The sequence below is a fragment of the Chionomys nivalis genome, chromosome 17 (assembly GCF_950005125.1).
Source record: "Chionomys nivalis chromosome 17, mChiNiv1.1, whole genome shotgun sequence".
Lineage (NCBI taxonomy): Eukaryota > Metazoa > Chordata > Mammalia > Rodentia > Cricetidae > Chionomys > Chionomys nivalis.
In genome coordinates, this window is record NC_080102.1 from 21,932,440 (window position 1) to 21,953,976 (window position 21,537).

The 21,537-nt window shown below is 47.1% G+C and overlaps 1 long non-coding RNA gene across 1 annotated transcript in view; it reads left to right on the top strand.

Annotated features, from left to right (window-relative positions):
• Nucleotides 1-21,537, top strand: part of LOC130889074 (uncharacterized) — a 203,021-nt gene that overhangs the window by 42,513 nt on the left and 138,971 nt on the right. The gene's annotated exons all lie outside the window — the stretch shown is intronic.

A 21,537-nucleotide genomic window follows, 5' to 3' on the forward strand; every position in this document is an offset into this window, starting at 1 on the left:
TGTGGAGCCCCAAGCTTGTCTCTGGTAGAGGATGGTGTCCCACTAGCTGTTCAGGGGAGGGGACAGCTAGGGATTGGCAGTAAGGACTTTCTTAGAGCTATTGTATCCGTCTGGTTAACACTGGAGTTGGGGTCCCTAGCTGACCCTTTGTGAAAAGGTGTTTGGTTGCACGATTGTGCTAGCTTAGGGGATGCTTTTTGGGCTTGTGTTCTGCAAATATCCCTCTGCTTATGTGGCTTTGGTCAAGTCACCTCTGCTGGCAGTGCAGCTTCTAAAGCCTAAGTCCTTCCTTTGGACTCTGTTATAGTTTCGTAGGTGAGGCTGATGAACCCACGTGCCAGTGTAGATGCAATCCACTTGCGGATGGATCCCAGTCTTTAGTGTTATGATGGACTGGGCCAGAGCCTCTGCCAGGAAACAACCCCTCACCCCCGGCCAAGGGTGCCGGATGGGCTAGACCTCAAAGATGTGTAGGGACATGTTTGAAGACATTCATCCTTTGAATTCACCTAGCAAGATGATTAAGAGACCATTGTTCCCTTCTACGGAAGGTGGTGAATGAGCTGGAAAGAGCTTTGGGTATGGACGCTTTTGAAGGTGAGTACTTTGAATATTAGCACAGAGGCAGATGGCGATGGGCAGTCTCTCTGATAGAGTGTTGCTGGCTGTAGACCTAGGCTGCTTCCAAACTTCTGATCCTCCCATCCCTGTCTCCCTAGTACAGGTATAGGCTGCATGGCCGTGATTGCCCAGATTTCTGTTTTTGATAGAAGCTTTCAAAACTGGCTTGTGTCAAGGAATGATTAGTTTTCTAAGGGCATCTAGCATTGTGGCTTTCCAAGGATGGTAGATACTTGAGTAATTTCGCATGAAATGTAATGTACAACAGTTAATTCTGTGGCCTGGACCTACCACTTTGATCCTTTCTTTTTTTTCTCTACCAGGAGACCTGTTTTTAGTGACACTTGAGAAATATTTTCTATTATTTATTTTATCTGTGTGTGTGTCCTTGTGAGTGTGGGCGTGTGCGTGTGAGCATGTGTTTATGTCACAGTGCACATGTGTAGATCAGAGGACAACTTTCAGGAACTGGTTCTCCCCTTATATCGTGCCGAATCCAGAGATTGAGCTCAGGTTATTGTCCCGGCTTGGCAACTGGAAAATAATTCTCAGTGCTGCACAAAAGGAATATATTAACAGATATTATTTTTCATCCTCTTGGTGGAAACTCAACTTCATAATCTGATGTGATTGGCTGATCAGTGTGAAGGGGATGGAGGAGGTCCAGGGCATCTGAACCTTTGTTGATGGAGGAGGTCCAGGGGATATGGACCTTTGTTGATGGATGAGGTCCAGGGTTTATGGACCTTTGTTGATGGAGGAGGTTCAGGGGATCTGGACCTTTGTTGAGGGATATGGACCATTGTTGATGGAGGAGGTCAAGGGGATATGGACCTTTGTTGATGGAGGAGGTCTAGGGCATGTGGACCTTTGTTGAGGGATATGGACTATTATTGATGGTGGAGGTTCAGGGGACCTGGACCTTTGTTGATAGAAGAAACAAACATTTTTCACAGCAGCGAGCACCTTTACCCACCAAGCTGTACCCTTTAAAGACACATTTAAATGAGAGACGGACAATTTCCCCCTATTTTTGTAGTGTGTTTACTCATGTTGGACTATTTTAGATTGACCATTCAATGCCCTGATTTCATTACTGTGTCCGTAGAAGGCATAGAACAGCTATGAATGGGGTTCTTTCCTTGTTGGATAGAAGGAAGACCGCGGACTGATATTCTCTGTTTCTTCCACACGCCGAGCACAGTGGCACTCTGGCATGAGTTTTCAGGCCAAAAGCCTGGACCTTTGCAAATGCCTACATTTAGAGGCAGCCCCAGTAGACTATGTTTGGCCATTGACCCCCAATTCACCCCTTAAGGAGATAACCAATGGTGCAAAAGTAGAGAGAGGACATTTATTAGTGTGACCACATTGGAAAGAGGTACAAATAAAGGGTTCTAATGACCCCCAAGACAGTCTTCTGGAACACTGATATAAGCTTCAGGTTTCAATAGAGGAGATATGGGAGTAAGGAGCAAGAGAACCATACTATTAAGCAATCCTGGTCAAAAGATGGTGTGTTTGGTCATTGCCTCGCTCCAGTTCTGCAAGGTGGCCCATGGGAAGGCCTTACTGCTGTCATTGCTGGTGGGAATCAATCTGTTTCTTAGTAAAGATGATCACTTCTGTTTCAGCGTTTAACCTTGGCATCATAGATAATTGCCCCTATCTTGTTTTTCTGTTTTTGGAGATCCAAGGTAACTGCAGGTTTCAGACAATGACCTATGTCTATCTTATTAATCTTGAAAGAGTATGAGATTGTTAGACACACTCCCTGAACTGTACACACATCTATGGGTAGTATTAAACAGATGACCCACAGTAGATGAGATAGACAGATCAAAAATGAAGCAAGGGCTGGGCAGTGGTGGCATGTGCCTTTAATCCCAGCACTTGGGAGGCAGAGGCAGGCAGATCTCAGAGAGAGTTCGAGGTCAGCCTGGTCTACAAAGTGAGTTCTAGGACAGCCAGGGCTGTTACAGAGTGACCTAACCCTGTCTCTCAAACAAACAAACAGAAAAGAAGGCGGAGGAGGAGGAAGAGGAAGGGGAGGATGAGGATGCTAGGCTGTTTGTTATTCTGTGGCTAGTTTGTGGACCAAAGTGAACTGTCAATGCTTTTTAGCAAAGCATCATCTAAGTGGTTGTTTTAGCTCTGGACTGGAGAAGGGCATAAAGGTGAAATAACTTACTCACAGTCACAGGTAACAGAGATGGAATGTGAAATCCGGTATGCTTTTGAGCTTGCTCATCTCCATGCTAGTAAGCACCACTTCCCTTCCCCTGAATAATTGGGAGCCTTATAGGCAGGTGTACCTAAGAAGCTGTACAGTTCCCACAGAGATAGGCACCCCAGGCCTCCTGTATACTCTGCACAGGTCTGTATCCCACCAGGATCCCCACTGGGCCATCTTGTTCTGTCTTCATACTGAGCAGGAACAGGGCAATGCTGAGTGGAAGAAATCCGTGCACAAGTGAGATCTGGGTTTATCGTCGTCTGGGGTTGAATCTTGGGTTTGCTATTCAGTTAACCTATTGTGACATCAATTTCCTTGTCTGTCAAATGAGGGTGACATATCATCTAGGTCAGAGATAAGAGTGAGGTTCTCATGCTTGAAATGCCTGGGACCCAGAGGCCCTCGCAATCCTTTGCTTCTTTGTTTCTACAAGTAGACAAGCTGAGTCACAAGTCCTGAAGGAGATTGCTTCTTCGCCTCTCTTTACCTGTGCTATCTTGCCCTTGTATTATCTGGGTGTGGTGAGCCTCAGGAAGAATACTGTTCTGCCAAGAGATGGGTGACATCAAACCCTGTGAACACCAACTTTGACCTTGAGCCCTAGGATTGGCTCACAGCTGCCACTGGTGACGGGAACCAGGGATGCTCCAGGGGATACAGGGAAGGCAGTGTGTGAATCTGGGCAGGGCCATTTTCCGGAACTGTCAGGGAACTGGGTGAGCCTGTGTAGGTGAGAAGCAGGTTTGGTGGTGGAGGTGGTGCTGTCAGAAGCAGGGCTTTTCTTGGCAGAGCTCAGTTGCCAGTTGTGGGCGCTGGGGTACTGCATGGGATCAAGATAGGCTGTTCCGGGGCCAGCCCAAAGTCAGCTTGGTTGTGCCCAAATGTAATTCCAGCCTTCAGGAGGCTTCAGGCATAAGGACTGTGAGTTTCAGGCCAGCCTGGGCTACCATCTCCACGATGAAATCTTCAGAAAACTAAGAGATGGCTAGGTTTCTGATGGTCTGTTTTTGGAAAAGGTACTTGGGAACCTTGAAGCTGGGCAAACACCATAACAGACTGGGCAGGTAAACTACCGCCCAGTTTTCTTGCAGAGAAAGAGGTCCACCGCAAGGAGTTCTTTGTTCCTGCCCACTTGGTCACCTTGACAGAGTCATTTACCTTGCCATGTGACCATCTAATGGCCCTGGAACTTCTCACAGTGTTCATTACATAGAAACACGCATCTGCTGCTGTTGCTGCTGCTGCCGCCCGCGGTCAAGAGTGCATGACGGGATTTCATAATGAATTTGCCACTTTGCCTATCTTCTTCTGGATCTATACCCATCAGGGTGTTTGTGAAGGTGATGGCTCTTCCTGATAATTTTCCTTCGGAGCCTTGTTTCTCCTGTGCGTACGCACAGCACAAATACTTGTACTTCCATGCTTGTGTCCTCGTACGGTCCAAGTTCATTTTCCTCCAGCAATTCTACTACAGTTTATTCTATTCCGCCACCTTTCCACCCACTCAGCCTTGTATCCAGCCACTCTTGCATGTAAGAGCACTTCTAATGACCCAGCCCTTGGGACAGAGACACTGGATGCCTTTCCTTAGCTGTTGTAAAGATCGTAGCTGACATGTTCACAATAAAATGTGCATTAGCAGGAACAAAACATAACATTTCTCTCTCTCTCTCCCTCCCTCCCTCCCTCCCTCCCTCCCTCCCTCCCTCCCTCCCTCCCTCCCTCCCTCCCTTCCTTCCTGTCTTTCTTAGTTGTTGTTGCATTGGGATTGAACCCAGGGCTTCACATCTGCTAAGCAAACACTCTATCACTGAGCCACAATCCCAATCAAAACAAATGTGTTTAATTAAACTTGTGTATTATTTGGGGAGCCTTCAGAAACAGCCAAGGAAGCAAGATGTTCAGAGGAAACTACTTTTATCCTTTGGTATGTACATCGTTGCAGAGATGTGATTGGACAGATTACAGGGTGCGACCTAGCAGCTCATCGGCTCAGATCCCTTAGGCCGCTCTGTATGTGTCTTAGTTAGGGTTTCTATTACTATGAAGGACACCGTGACCATGGTAGCTCTTATAAAAGAAAACATTAATTGGGGCTGACTTACAGTTCAAAAGTGCAGTCTATTGTCATGGCAGGGAGCAAAGGCAAGCATACATTGGTGCTGTAGCTGTAGCTGGGAGTTTTCGGCAGGCAGCAGGAAGAATGAGCCACTGGGCCTGGCTTGAGCTTCTGAAGCCTTAAAGACCACCCTGATGACACACTTCCTTAAGCAAGGCCACAGGTCTTCATCCTTAGAAATAAGGCCACTTGCTGTGAGCCAGTGGATGTTAGTTTCATTCAAACCACCACAGCATACATTGCTTCTTTCTAGATGTGAGCTGGACACCCATGAAATGAGGGTGAGTGAGAAAGTTCATGGTCGTTCACAAGACAGTCCACATATGAAGTTAGAGGGTAATGCCTCGTTTTATGGCTTGCTTTTAGGAACAGGGATTCCTTGGGGAACAGAAATCCTGTGAATTTCTGTGACTAAAACTGGCAGAATGAAAGGGAAACAGAATCAACAGGGCGAGAAAAGGTCTGTAGGCAGGCGGATCTCTGTGAGTTCGAGACCAGCCTGATCTACAGAGCTAGTTCCAGGACAGGCTCCAAAGCCACAGAGAAACCCTGTCTCGAAAAACCAAAAAAAAAAAAAAAAAAAAAAAAAAAATGAAAAGGTCTGTAAGATCTTGTGTCTAAGTCTGTCTAAATACCTATAGTTCAAAGTGTTCAGTCTTTCAAAGCATTCTATTTTGAAATGTGATTTTTCTAAACCCCCAAGTACCCTTCTACTTAAATCCCTTCTCACCTAGCCACTGTTCTGTCTAGCTACCCTTCCACGCAGCTACCTATCCACCCAAATATCCCTGCACAAAACCACTTCCACTTGGCATCAACACACCTGGCATTGACTAAGAGCCCATAAGGTTTCTCTGTTTATAGTGGCTGGAGACACAAGTTTAAAACTGAGCCATCGCAGTATTTCATTGTATTCAAAGGGTTCGTGAGTGTGAGTGTTCAGCTTGAGGGGGGAGGGCTAGGACAATTCCTCGGACAGCTGCTTGAATGAAATCTTACATGATGAATTGGTTCAGTGTGACTGTGTGGGCAAGGGCCAGGAGGCGTAACTCCATGAGTAACTGGAGGGCCAGGCCACAGGCCTCTCAAAGGATCCTTGTTTAATTGTCAGCTGGTCAACCCAGTGGTCCATGTTCTTTCTTAGTTTCCTGGTGTAATTTCCCCAGGAAATTATGGGTTTCTGTTGTTGGACCTGTGGCTCTGTCCATCACAGTGTGGCAGATCACAGCTCCATCCCAGCTATGTGCCCCGTGGTGTGCGGTGCTCACACACTTGCACAATTTTGAGTGTTTTTCAGGACCGCCATTCCGTACTTCACAATGGAGGATTCTGTAACAGTCAACCCCACTTCTCTTTTGACCAGGCTTGTAGAAACGGAAAATGATTGAAGTGTCTAGAGCAAGTACCAATATGTGGCTGTGCTTTGATGTTCCATGCCTTTCCTCTTTCACATCCTGCCATCTTGCTTCTAGATGGCCTCATGTTTTATGCCAGTGCTCTACCATGAGCTGCTGTATCCCCAACTCTGGCCTCATATTTTAGAAAATTACTGTTACTCTTACTTTTATTAGTGTATATGTGTCTAGGCATGCTTGTTGTGGGGGTCAGAGAACAACTTTGTGGTTTCACTTCTCCCCTTTCACCTTTATGTGTATCCCAGGGACTGAGTTCCCACCTTCATGCTTGAGCAGCAAGAACCTTTACTCTGCAGAGCCATCTTGCCAGCCTCAGATACCATGTTGTGGTTTTTTAGCATTGTATCATGACAATATCCAATGCTGGTCCCAGTTTTAGGGACATGAGCTGTGTGTCTACCATGTTCTCTATGAACCTATACAGAAACGGTGCTCCAAACCTATTGTTTTTTTTTTGTTTGTTTTTTCCTATGAGTCAGGAGGATGAGCAGGTGAGCATCCTCCTGACTCCTTACCTGGGACCAGTCCCACAGCAGGTATTGTGTGCTCCCTGCTGCTGCTGACTCTGCAGTACCAGCTGCTGTGCTGCCAGGCGGTGAACCTTCCTTCTGCCTTTTAACACACACACACACACAAAATGCATGCCATTCCCCAAATGGCATGATTTTTAAGAGGATATCTTCCCACTGCCTGATTCTGTTGGAGCCCCTCTTTGTTTGTTTGTATATTGTGGTGGGTGTATGTAGGGGGAACACTTTCTAAGTGTGAGCATTCTAAGAATGGTAGGGAGGTTCACTAAAGGAGCAGCTGAGTTAGAGAGTACAGGACAGCCCTCTTCTGTAGCTTTTCCTGTTTATCACCTGTGCATGTTTTGCAAACTCTTCACGCCCCTCAGTGGTGTTAATGCACCCCCCCCCTTAATCCGCCATCCCCCTACCCTGCATTGGTTTCTAAGATCCCTCTGATTAATTTATGCTGTTGTTAGGGACTTGTCCCCAAGTCCTCTTTGTTAGGCATGCTTTTCCAGGAACCAATGCCTCCATTTCTATGGTGGCTCTATCTTTACAACTCTGCATCTGATTGTGGGGCCAAAGACAGTGCTTTGCAAGTGAATGTGAGGACCTACCCGTCCATGGCCTCCTCCCCCTTCTGCCCCCACTCCTACCCATCTTTCCTATCCATCTTCCTACCCACCCTGGAGCTGTCAATTAAAAATCCTCTGATAAGTAGCCTTTTTTCCCTTCCCTGTCTTCAGGCACACCAAATCCTGCTCACTTTAAAAAGCAAACAAACCAACAAACAAAATCAAATTCCTGGGACCGCTACCTCCAAGCTCTACTGTAGCTCAAAGCATCGCTTGAGCTTTCTCTGGCGAGTGTGCCAGTGTTTGTACCATTGTCCAGACTCCCTTCGAGGCTCCTGTCTGTCTGCTTCCTGTGTAAGGCCAGCTGCTAGCACCGAGACTCAGAATGGGAAGTGACCTGCCTGAGGCCATGGAGCCTGCAGGTAGTGCAGGTGTCTGGGCCCATATATAATCTCCAGCTCTCCAGCCCTTTGCACCTGGGCGCAGGACTTTTCCCTGGTGCCTCAGGAGAATGGAATAAAGGTTGTCCAGCCAACAGGGGCTTATTTTCTGTGGTCTGTAATCATTGGCCATTCTGGGTTAATGAGAGTGTGGAGAGAACTAGGGTAAGGTTGGGCAGGCTTCCAGGTGAGAAGCTAGTGACAGCTGGCTTCAGCGTCCTCTTGGCCGTGCCGTGCCTGTCCCCTGTGAACCGTGTGGTTTCTCTAGGTGTGCCACGGAAAGCCACATCTCTTACCATACACCGAGCCGATGAAACCAAACTACCGAACACTCTGCTCTGTGGGCCTAGAGAGAGTAGGCAGGAAAGGCAGGTTCCAGGCTGGGGGGCTGAGGAAGCTGGCAGGTGACTTCAGACAGGATTAGAATTTTTTTTTTTTTTTTTTTTTTTTTTTTTTTGGTTTTTCGAGACAGGGTTTCTCTGTGGTTTTGGAGCCTGTCCTGGAACTAGCTCTTGTAGACCAGGCTGGTCTCGAACTCACAGAGATCCACCTGCCTCTGCCTCCCAAGTGCTGGGATTAAAGGCGTGCGCCACCACCGCCCGGCTTCAGGATTAGAATTCTTGAGGGAAAAGGGCAGTGGAAGCTTGACACAGGGAAGAAAGCCAGCCAGCTGGAGTTAGAATTAGGGTCACTGTCAACCCTCTGCTCCAAGAGTGTGGGCATGCTCCCTATCAGTTGGAGCGAGAGCCTCGGCCTCCTCAGATGGAACTAGTGAGATCTGTCCTCAGGTCTCTGACTGAGACTCCGCCATGGATGTTTCTTTGGAGCCCTTGCCAGTATCTCTTGGATGTTGATTGCTTTCTCTGCTTCTCTATAGAACAGACCAGAGCTGGACAAGTTTCACTTTTCCTCTCCCTTCCCTCTCTTCCCCCTTGGCTCTCTCCTTGCCTCCCTCCCTCCCTTCCTTTTTAGTGCATAGTCATTGTGTACAGTAACTAGTTTCCTAGAGTCACATGCAGGTTAGACTAGCACTCTAGTGCTGAATTTACCCCACGACTCCTTCTTCCCCTTTTGTTTGGAACAGTTGTCCTTGTGACTTTGTACCCCGGCCTCTGAGTATCTAGGCTTATGGACCTTGTGTTTCCAGACCTGGCTCCTTAGAAGCTTTTCATACAAGTGTGTAATGTACTTTGACGATGCTCTCCCCTCCCACTGTGGGCACAGTATTTCCATGATGGGAACATTCCCAGTGGAGATGCTGTGACTTGAAAACATGGGACCTCTTATCTCTCAGAGTACCAGGTGTCTGTGGTGAAGTACCCGTGTGCTGGAAGGGACCCTACTGTGAAGTTCCATGCATCAACACGGACTAGATGGTTCCCCTGTGGTCCAAATGGGACCATGGAGCCTATGATCTATCGGGAAGCAAGCACCAGGTCACTGCACCCCAGGATAAGTTAGGCTCTGCGAATGAAGAGGGGGTTGGAACTACCCAAAATTTGATGGGATAAAGGTGGGCCTTGTTTTCCCACCGAGAGTTGTAGGTGCCAGTCTGGATCCTGATATTGAACAATAGCCTGAAATAGATGGGAATGACTGACAGAATTTTGTTTTCCCCGAAAGTTTTATTTATGTCCATGTTTCTGGAATGTTCCATGGCAAAGGGGTATTCAGTATGTGGTTGCATTTACGGGTAACCTTGAATAAGAGTTTATTTTGGGTTATTTAGTGGGCTCTGGATAATGACAAGAGTTCTAGGAAGTTGGCAAGGGTGAACCTAGAGAAAAGGCTTAGCAATTAAGAACACTTATCGCTCACGCAGAAAGTCGGAATTGAGGTCCAAGCACCCATGTGGGGCATCTCACAACCCCACCTTCAGGAATCCTAGGTCCTCTTCTGCCTTTGCAGACTGCTGCACACATAGGCATACTCTCAGACATGGACACACAATTAAAAATAAACTGTTTTAAAAGCAGTAAGTGGACAAGGGAAGTTTGAAGATATGACTGAGTTGGTAGAGTGGCTGCCTAGTATTCAGAAGACCCTATGTTCAGTCACCAGCACTACACAGAACAAGCACAGCCATATATTCCTGTAATCGCAGCACTTAGGAATTCAAACTCATCCTTGGCTATGCACTGAGTTCAAGGCCAGCCAGGGCTACAGAGACTGTCTTTAAAGAGAGAGAGAGAGGCAGACAAGCAGGCAGAAATGGGTCTGAGTACTGCAGTGTGTCAAGTTTGCTGGTTTAGAAGATGAGGGGATATTGAGTAGCCTCTAGTTAAAACGACAAAGAAACAGGGAAGCAGAAATTGCCCCACAGCCTCCAGAAAACAGTACTCATCATGAGGCTCCTGTTGAAAGGTTGGGGACATGTATCTTGGACTTTCCACTTCCTAAACTGTACGCTAATAGGTTTGTATGGCTATAATTACCAAAACATCTAGTGGTCACCTTGGCATTAGCCCACCGGAAGTGGGTGCTGAAGCACCTGGCAGGAAGGTTCTTTGGGTATGGCAGTGTCAGGTGTTATTTGAGTGTTATCACTGAGGCTCATGAGGCCAGTTTGATGGCCTGGTAGGATTTCCGAGTAACCAGGTGTTGTGGACAGGTAAGATAAAAGGCCATGTGTGCACATTACCTTTGCTGTGATAGCCTGCTCAGCCCTCACCTGGGCACCTGGCTCAGATGACCTCACCTAAAGCTGCTGGAAGTGTCAGTCCCTTCCCACCCTGCCTTACTTTCTTGCTCTCTACCACCTGCACCATATTTCTTTGAGTATCTTGGCCATGCTTGGCAGGTGTGTTTTAGATCTGATGGACAAGCACCTTTGGTTCATGGTCCAAAAATTGCCTTCTCCTTCCGGTAACTATGTCAAGTATGTCCCAGCTGCTGCTTTATCTTCCTCGGCTTCCTGTGTGGAGAAGGTGGCTGCCACCTTATCGCTATCCTTTCTTGCCTCTGACTTAAAGGATGCTCTAGGGCAGTATGGGGGCGGTGGTATGGATCTAGGTGGCCCCGGCCCCGACTGAGACCTCTGTGCTCTCTGAATTGATTTTGTGCTTCCAGTCTAATCTATCAAGCGCCCAGCCTTTTACTCTCCTGGTATTTGCACAGCAGGTCCTGCTGCTTCCTGTCTTTACTCCATGTCCCCGTGCAGGCCCCCCCCCCCCATTCAGTGTCTGGTGGGAGCCTCCAAGCTTAGATGTGAACTGGAAGATGAATGAAGAAGACCCCATGTCACAGAGCCAGTAGTGGGCTGGGCAAACCTGAAAGAGGAGCACCTATTTGGTGTGCCCAGGGGAGAGGGTGAGCAGGGTGAAGTTCAGCTTGTGGTACAACCCTTCTGGGGGTGTCCTCTGCTGTTCTTCGGAGGTGTGGGTACAAACAGAGCACCTTGCCTGCCTCTAGCTCACTCAAACTGCCCATTAGGTTGGCTCCACTTGCCGTGAGTGATGAAGCCTTGGGCTTTGATAGAAGGAAACCCTCGTGGCATTTTCAGGACCACTGTGTGTGAGGTTTGGGTTCTCCTCCTCCTGGGAGGATATGAAACACCCCTGCAAAGGCAAGCTCGCCTGTCACCTGTACCGGGGCCTGGATTGCTTACCTTGTGGAAAGACACAGCAGCCCCACATGCCCTTCTCAGACCTCTCAGGCTCGCTCACCAGAATGCTAGGAATGGCCAGATGCTGCCCAGGCTTGTGTTTGGCCTTAGCCAAGGTCAGCTTGTCTGGGAAGAAGTAGTGAGGGGCACTCTTGCTTAGTAAGGAGCAGGAGGAAGAACCCCAGACAGAGCACCCCGGTGAGATCTTTTATGTGCAAGCCGGACCCATCAGAAATTCTGCCAGGAGCCACCCTCATCCTTCATTTCCTCCTACCCCAGGAAGGGGTGCTGGGCCATTGGTGGGGGCATAGCTTCCGATCTCGTGTGAGGCTTACATTCCTCTGCAGTATCCTGGGGTTGCTTGCCTGCAGACACCTGGCTGGAATAACAAAGAGTGGGAAGTTCTGCCGGCGGCCTGCCTCCTCCTCAGCTCGGAGGATGCTCTGCTGGGAGGGGCTGGTTCTGCTGAGCTAGCGTTTCTTCCTTGCCCTTTCCTCCTAGGCCCTGCCTGTCTCTTTGACTAGAGCTGGGCTCCTGGAGAAATGTATATGCTGAGAACAATCCTTGAGGCTGTGCAACCTCATTGTTTATGCATGTGTTGTGGGGGTGGCAGGCAATTGATATGGGGACTGGCGAGGCCAGGAGAAATGGACTAAAACCTCTAAGACTTGAAACTAAAATCACTGGAGATGTCACCTTTTATCCAGCATTCCTCTTGTTGTGAGGGTCCCAGAGGCTTGGGTCACGGGAGCCCTTCATCGCCCCATAACATAGTTAGGCTTGGCTGGGGGATGGGAAGGCCACTCTAAACCATCACAAGACATCATTAAAGGCTCCTTATGACGATGTCTCAGATCCCCAATGCCTTTGGCTACCTTTTCCCCCCCTTGACCTTTGCAATATTTTCTTATTATAACATAAAAAATTATTCTGTCTAGCACAGAATAGCATTTCTACAGCTAGGTTGCTATTCTAAGCCTTTAGCAAATATTAACTCATTTAATTCCAAGACGGCCTTGATGCTGGTATTAGGAGAGAAGTTAGTCCATGGTCCGAGGCCACACAGAAAAGCCAGTATGGTAAACACAGAGGGTCTGGCATTCTTTACTGCCAGAAGAAAAGAAAACTTAGAAATAAGCACCATGAGTATTTCTAGATCCCAGTGTGAAGTCATGAAGCTGCCCTGGGAGAGTTTCACTGGATCTTTGTGTAGGACTATGTTTCCTATGTTCCAGTGAGCCATGCATTTTTAATGGTCCCACATCCTTTCCTGCTTCTGAACACAGGTAACTTTATCATACCCTCCTTTTTACTTTGGAGCAGACCCCCATATTCTCTATGTGGCTAATAGACACTGTTTCATGGAGGAGCTCCACCCGCCAGGTGACATCAGTAATGTGTACAGCCCAGGACTCCGCTGATGGCAGAGATGCTGTGTGACTTGTGACTGGAGGGTTGGGCCAGGGGTTGCAATTAGACTCCAGCGAATTGCAGGTTGAACATTACAGGTTTGTGCTTTGAATATTGCCGACTGCCATGCAATGTTTAACCAGTCATTAGGACGTCATGAAGCTGCCATTCTTATCCTTTGTTATTAAGTAATAATGGTGCTAATGCTGTCGGGTCTTAATTAATTCTCATTCTCTAGTTTTAAGCTTTGCAGTATTTGCCTAATATCAAAAGCCAAGTGGTAAAAAGATATCAGATAACATCACCTGCTTCCAACAAGCTCTCTCCTCTCTATTCCTTTCCCCTTAACTTCAGGGCCTGGATGTTACCATTGCCGGCAGCTTCATGCCCTCGATTTGGAGAATGTCTGTCATCTGCGAGTTTTATTTTATTTTGTATTTTAAGGATTTATTTACTTTTATTTTATGTGCTCTGGCCTTTTGCTTGCCTGTATGTCTGTGTGAGGGTGCTGGATCTCCTGACACTGGATTTACAGACAGTTGTGAGCTGCCCCGTGGGTGCTGGGAATTGAACCTGAGTCCTCTGGAAGAGCAGTCGGCACTCCTAAACATTGAGCCATCGGTTAGTCCATCTATTAGTTTTCTAAAGTAAGAAACTGAGGCAGAGTACCCCAGTCCCAGGAACAAAGAGCTTCTCTCCCTCCCTTCCCCACTCTTTTCTTCTTCTCTCTTTCTCCTTATTCTGTTTTCCAGGCTAACTTCCTTTTTGTTTTGTTCTCTGTTTTTCAAGACAGGGGTTCTCTGTGTAGCCCTCAATGTCCTGGGACTCACTCTGTAGACCAAGGTGGCCCCGACCTCAGAGATCCAATGCCTCTACTTCCTGAGTGCTGGGATTAAAGACGTGTGCTACCACCGGGCAACGCAGGGTAACTTTTAATTAACTGCTATCCTCCTGCCTCATGCGTTGTCTTGAGTGCTGGTTTTAAAAGAAACTTTACCACATTCAGCCATTAATCTTCCCTTATGAGAAAAGGACACAGTTGGCCACAAATCTTATTTTGTGTGAAAAACAATGGAAGATTATTCTTGGTTGACAGGGCCCCTCCCACACTGGTAACCGAATTAGCTCCAGAATGTGCCATTATTTGGACAGGGGATCTGCATACATACACGTACGGGGTAAGGTAGGAATACAGCTCCACCCTGCCACCTCCACTAGCCCAGTTAGAGATCTTGACTCAGGCTAAACTTAGGTTTATGGCTTCAACATTGAAAAGAAGTTTTGGAACAGTTTAGTGAGCCAGTATCATTAGTGTTATTAAAGATATTTTAATATAGGCTTAGGCATGAGGGTGAAGAGAAAAAGAGGTGCTGGGTGCCTCTCTTTAATCCCATCACTCCGAAGGCAGAAGCAGGTAGATCTGAGTTCCAGGGCAACCAGGTCTACAGAGTGAGTTCCAGGACAGCTAGGGCTATAAACACACATACATACACACAGACACACACAGAGACGCATACATGCAGAGAGAGAAAGAGAGAGCGAGTGCGAGAGCGAGAGCGAGCGAGCGAGCGAGAGAGAGAGAGAGAGAGAGAGAGAGAGAGAGAGAGAGAGAAGAGAGAGATGCTAAGAAGAAAGTAAGACATACCCAAGGGAAAACACAGAAAAACAAGACAAATCCCAGTGTGATGCTGACTCTTCCAAGAGGGAGGAACCCCCTCCCCCTTCTCTCTTGATAAGGGAGATATGCGAACTGGCTCCAGAGATGCTGTGGGTGCAATTAGAGTCTGATAAGGTAAAACCAGGAGCCACCAGGGTTGCACAAGAAGCTGTGTACATGTCCTGTCCCAGTAAATGGAGGTCCTTGTGAGATTCCGAGGAGATTGGTGTTGGGTGATTGGGAAGGGAGAAAAGCATCAAGGGGTTGCTAATAGTGCTGAAGTTTTTATTCCTCTGCTAACAAAGGTTTCGTTTGGCTGGGTTCCAGATTCAGGGGCTTCTTTGTAGCTCGTCATTCCCCCAAGGTTTTCTTTGTCTTTCTAGTGTGCCCTAGAATTGCATTACGAGAAACTCTGTAGCCAGGGATTGGTGTTGGATTAAGACAAAGGGAGAGAGGCAGTCTTAGGGATTCAGAAAAAAGGCCAGGCCATAAGAGCTGGTAGAGATGGGAGAGACGGTGCCACAGCTAGTGAATGGCAAGGCCTGAAGGCCTTATGTAGGAAGATTGCTCCGTAGAGCCTCCAGGAGAGAAGAGCCCACTCTTTCTGAGATGTAGCCTTTTCATCTCCAGAACCAAGGGAATATGTTTCTCGTGGTGTGACTGCAGAGTGACTAGTTAAAAGAAACTCTGACAGCAGGTCTCGCAGAATGCGAGTCTCCTTGGGTGGGGGAAGTGGAATGAGAAAATGGCAGGACCCTTCCCGCTTTTACTTTTACACATGCGCTTTATACAGATACTTGTTAATGACTATGAAGCTCACAGCGGGACAGGTCATTTTGTTCCTCATCCTCTGCTGGAGTTCTGAGAGCAATTGAAATGTCTAGACAACCTTCCTCTTCTGCTAGTGGAGCCACCTCCCACTGCTCACTGAGGGATGGATCTTGAGTAGGTGGTAAAACTGAGGGCTCCAGGTCAGAGAGCCTTGTCTGCGAAGTGCAAAATCGTTTGAATCATGGTGATGGCCAAATGCTGAGATACCTGTGTGACCATAGTGCACAGTGGGGAATCTCGGCTGTGCTGGATTGTTGTTTTGTCAACTTGCCACAAGCTAGTGGTATCTGGGAAGAGGAAACCTCTGTGGGAGCATTTTCCTGATTAATGCTTGATGTGGGAGGGCCCAGCTCACTATGGACAGTGACATTCCTGAGTAGATGGTGCTAGAAGGTATAAGAAGGCAAGCCAAGAACCAGCATTCTTCCACGGCCTCTGCCTCTGTTCCTGCTTCAGGTATCTTGGCGTCAAGTTTCTGCCCGTACTTCCTCAAAGACGCACTGAGATTGAGAGCTGTAAAATGAAATAAATCCTCCTCCCTTCCCCGGGTTGCTTTTGTGCAGTGGTTTATCATAGCAACAGAAAACAAACTAGGCCAGGCAGTGGTGGCACACACCTTTAATGCCTTTAATCCCAGTGCTCGGGAGGCAGAGGCAGGTGGATCTCTGAGTTTGAGGCCAGCCTGGTCTACAAAGTGAGTTCCAGGACAGCCAAGGCTGTTTGTTATACAGAGAAAGAAGAAAGGAAGGAAGGAAGAAAGAATACAAACTAGAACATTAGTCTTTATTATTTAAGAAAAAAATTAAATTTATTTTTATTTATGTGTGTATGTATGCTTGTCTGTGTGTGTGTGTCCCACATATATACAACCACCCAAGGAGGTGAGTATTGAACACAGTTTCCTGCCCTGCAACAACAGCCTTGCTTTTCAGGGTAGGAAATCTGGCCTCTGAGAGATTATTTCAGTTCTGTGGCTATTTCCTAAATGGAAAAACACACACTTCACCTGATTCTTGCTGCCTCTTCATTTTGGGGTGTATATGCCTGCCAGGGGTACCCAACTGGGTGGGCTTCTGCAAGACTGATTTTGTTTTGTTGTTTTTGAGACTGGGCCTCATTGAACCCGAGCTGCTGGAGTATAGTCAGGGGTCACCTTGACCTTCTGATCTACCTGCCTCCACCTCCCCTGCGTTGGTATTGCTGGTGTGCGTCCCACCTCTGGTTTACTCTGTGCCAAGAATGGTACCTGGTACCTGGGGCTTTGTACGTGCAGTATACCCAAGTCCTTGCCTTGTTGGGGTTTAGCTGTTGGACTCCTGGTGCCTAGGACCCCATGCTTACTTCCCATCTGTTTGGAGTATATGATTGCTTCTCCGTGTGTGTTAGCCATCTGTAAGAACGATAATTGGTATACATATTTTGGGGACCTTACATCTTACAAATATTTATTTGTCTCTGTGTGTGTGTACACATATCAGAGTGCATATGTGGAAGTCAGGACAAATTGTGAAAGTCAGCTCTCTCCTACAGTGTGGGTTCCAGAAATGGAACTCAGGTCATTTGGCTCGGTGACTACTAGCACCTTTAAATGCTGAGTCATCTTGCCGTCCCCTTTTCGGTGCTTTTTGACCGACAGCCAGGAACTGTTCTTACGCACTCACACTTGGAGAAGAGTATCTGCACATTTTAGCTCTGGGTGCTTATGGAAAATCAAAACCACTCACAGTATCTGCAGCTTCTTTCCTTGTTGCATTAGAAGTATGTGCCCATCACAAGCAACTGCAGACACTACAGGGGTGTGGAAAGTACTATCCTCATCTTTGGGAAAGAAATGGAAGGAGTCAGAGAACCTTGCATAGGAATCTTAGCCTGATGTCTACATCTCCGTTCAGGTTGGAGCGGGGACAGGTCTGCCACCAGAGGAGATGGCAGAGTGACAAGGACGCATTTGTTGACGTTGCTTCATTTGTGGGCTCCCCCCCTCCTCATTCCTTCCTGCCCCCTGGTGTATTCCTATCTGGGAATACAGCTGCAGCTGCAGGGAGAGGAGGGATAGGAGATTGATCCCCTCTAACTGCTACTGCCTTGTGCCTGAAGTAACTGCTTTCCTCCTGGCTCCCGTTCTTCCCAGCCCTCACGCTTGCTAGTGTTGGCCGTCACAGCTGTCCTGCCTGGGTTAGGCAAGGACACAAGGCAGCAGGCCTTCAGCCTGCGGTGCTGGTGGCATCCCAGGCCCTGGTCCCACCTCTAGCTTCTAGTGCATTCTTCTCATAGCTTCCGAGCCATCCTGGGCAGCCTCAGCTCCAGCGCAGGCCTCTTCCCAGATGTGTGCAGGCCTCTTCTCAGATGTGCAGCCGTTCCCAGGGGACACTCACCTTGAGCCTAGTTACCTGTTCAGCAGGCTTTGTGTGAGTCCCTTGAAGCCCCTGAGGGAATGACTTTTGCTTCTCCTTAGCTTACTTGGAAGGTGAGCACTCTAAAGACATCTTTCCTGAAGGCGCATCGTGGCTGCTGAGCAACCAGCATGACTAGTATTGATCTTGTGGATGAACCCCTTGCGGCTAATGGTAATAAGCGCTTATGGTCTCTGTGCAGAAGGGCCTGCTGTGCACACTTGGTCCTCCCTGCAGCTCTGTGAGAAAAGTTCATCCCGTATCTGCAGGCCATGCTGCTGCAAGACCCTCAGTGGCTACCTAAAACTATGGCTGGTCCTAAGACCTTTAGACACGGTTTTCCTCTACAGCCATATCTCGGACAAACTTTAATTTGTAAGTTAACTGTAACAAGAGATTAGTGTCAGTAGCTTATAATAGAGCAATTATAATCATAATAAATGTTCTTTAGGTGGGTAAGTTGCTTATTTCTGGGAATTTTCATTTTATTTGGCCATGAGTGACTTAAACCATTTAAAGGGCAGCTGTAGGTGAGTGGGGATGGCGGAGGAAGGAGCCTGGGCTTAGGAACACTGAACAGCCTTGCTGCTGTGCATAGTGAGCAATGATGTACACAGCAGGATGCTCGTCACTGGGGTCTGTGCACCCACGGGATCTGTTCCCATCTCTTTTGGCCTCTTTCCCAGTGGGACCTTCTACTGTCTCATCACTGAATAACCTGCATTGCTACAGTCAAGTACATGGTAGCTGTGTACAAATGTCTAGTTCTTCAACTAGACATCTGTGAGTGTGAGATTTTTTTCCTTTATTGGGGGGGGGGGGGCGACTGGATCTAGGGCCCTGTACATACAAAGTAAACGCTCTACCATTGAGTTCTATCTCTTGCCTAAAAAACAATTGTAGCACATTTGTTTATTTTATATGTGTGATTGTTTTGCCTGCATATGCACATGTACCATATGCATGCCTGGCACCCTTGGAAGTCATAAGAAGGTATCAGATGTCCCCGCAACAGGCCCTGGGAATGGCTGAGTCACCATGTGGGTACGGGGAACCACACCCAGGCTCTACAAAAGCAGCATGTTCTCATAATCACTAAACCATCTCTCCAGCATCCAGTTTGTTTGTTTTTAAAAATTACACTTCTCACTGGAGGGTGGTGGCATATACCTTTAATCTTAGCACTTGGGAAACAGAGGCAGGCAGATCTCTGTGAGTTCGAGGTTGATCTGATCTGCAGAGCGAGTGCCAGGACAGGCTCCAAAGCTACATAGAGAAACCCTGTCTTGGGGAAAAAAAATACACGTCTTCATTTGCATGTGAATACGTTCATGTGGATACACAGGTCCCAGCACATGCATGGAAACCAGAGGACTTGCAGGATTCAGTTCTCATCCCAGGGATGCTTGACAGTGGGTGTCTTTACTCACTGAGTCCCACTGTCAGATTTTATTTATTTTTTCATAGTTTATTTACAAAGAAGTGCAAATATTATTTGTAATATTTGCATTGTATAAAAAAGGCAACTGTCTTTTTTATAAAGCATGTTCTGAGACATTGTACTGATAAGTACAGGTACAGATTATTCACTGACTGAAGCATAATATGTTTCTTATGAGTATATTTGTTTCCTAGGGATGCTGTTATAGATGGCCAGAAACTTAGCTAGTAATTCTCCAAGCACCCCCCCCCCCCAAACACACAAAAAGGTCATGTAGCACAGACTAGACCTGAACTCACTATAACTAACTCACCATGGAACGGAGAAGGACCGTTAACTTTTGATCACCCAGCCTGGGTCACAGAAGTGCCAGGATGCCAACTATGTACCGCTCCAACCTGTTTTATGCAGGGCTATAGGTTGATCTCAAGGTTTTTATGCATGTTCAACAAACACTTTTTTTATTCTTATTTATTTATTTATTATTTATTTATTTATTTATTTTGAGATAGGGTTTCTCAGTAGGATCAAAACCCAGTGCCATTGTTCTTGACTTCTTAGCAGTCCTCATTGTCTGTTATGCTCAGCGAGTCCGGTTTTATCCCATGCTTTTTCAGACCCAGTCCAGCTGGCCTTGGTGAGTTCCCGATAGATCATCCCCATTGTCTCAGTATGTGGGTGCATCCCTCGTGGTCCTGAGTTCTTGCTCGTGCTCTCTCTCCTTCTGCTCCTGATTTGGACCTTGGGATTTCAGTCCGTTGCTCCAGTGTGGGTCAGTGTCTCTGTCTCCTTTCATCGCCTGATGAAGGTTAATATCCAGCCCACCTTAGCATCATTCCTGTGACCCATTCTGCTTGTATCATCTGTAGTGCAGGAATGGGGCTGTTCCTGCCTGGTAGAGGCATTAGGAGGTTTCACTGTGTTGGGGCAGTTGGTGTGCAAGGCCTCTCCAGTCTCCACGATGCTCTATGGATATGAGCTTGGGGAGTCGTGATCACTGTGGCCTGGATGTTGAGCAGATGAGACAACTGGCTGTGTCCTGTGGTATAAAGGAAAGTCCTCCTCCTCCTCCTCTCTGCAGACCAACCCTTTCCTTTCTTGACCTTGTGCTCTTCTTCCAGCCTGCAGGGAGCTGACTACTTTCTCTTTCAACTTCCTGTGGCCCAGAGGCTGCCCCTTTGACTCCTCATACTCAAGGATATCCTTAGGTATCCTTGAGATCCTGAAGAGAACGCCTTATACTTAGTGCTCTTAGTGGTTGGGGGAGAGCTGATAAACTTAGGTTTATCTCAACTTCTTTACCAGCTTCTCCAGTGGCGGTTGGAAATCCTTAACTAGCCTGGATCTGTTCTCCCAGCCAAAGGCTTAGAGGGCCCCCCAGGAGCTGCTGGGCCTGCCTGCTCTGTTCTGAGCAGTCCTGTAAATAAGGAAATCAAACCTTTTGTGTGAGTCAGTTTTATTATGTCTATGAACAAATTCTGAGGCAAAAAACAACTTAAAAGAAGGATCATGGTTTTCTAGAGGAACAGAACAGATGTGTGTGTGTGTGTGTGTGTGTGTGAGTACATACATACACACATAAAGAATATATATTATGCATTTAATAAATGCCATCACAATGGCTTACTGGCTATGGTCCAACTAGTCCAACAATGGCTCTCTACCAGTGGAAGGTTCAAGAATCCAATAATTATTTAGTTCATGAGACTGGGTGTCTCAGCTACTCTTTACTATACACCAGAATCCTGAACAAGTAGGTCGTGATGCCACTGAAAGAACGGACTTGCTAGCATGAGCAAGCTTCCTTCTTTTCATGTCCTGTATAGAGGCTGTCAGCAGAAGGTGTGGTCCAGATTAAAGGTGGGTCTTGCAAATGCAAAAGATCTGGATTTTGGGTGTATTTTCTCACTCCATAGATCTGGATTAAAAGTGGATCTTCCCAATTCAAATGATTTCATTAATAAAAAAAAACTTTCAGGCTGGACCTTGTAGCACAAAAACACCTTTTAATCCCAGCCATTGGGAGACAGATGCACATGGATCTCTGTGAGTTTGAGGCCAGCCCAGTCCACATAGTGAGTTCCAGGACAGCCAAGTCTACACAGAGAAACCCTGTCTCAAAAAAAATCCAACCAACCAACCAATCAACCAAAGCAAATAAATAAGTAAATAAATAGAAAATAAATAAAAATTTAAAAAAAAAAAGAAAGAAAGAAAAAGAAAAAGAAAGTGCCTCACAGATGTGCCCAGTCATTTGGGTTTTGGTTAATTCCAAGTGTAGTCAAG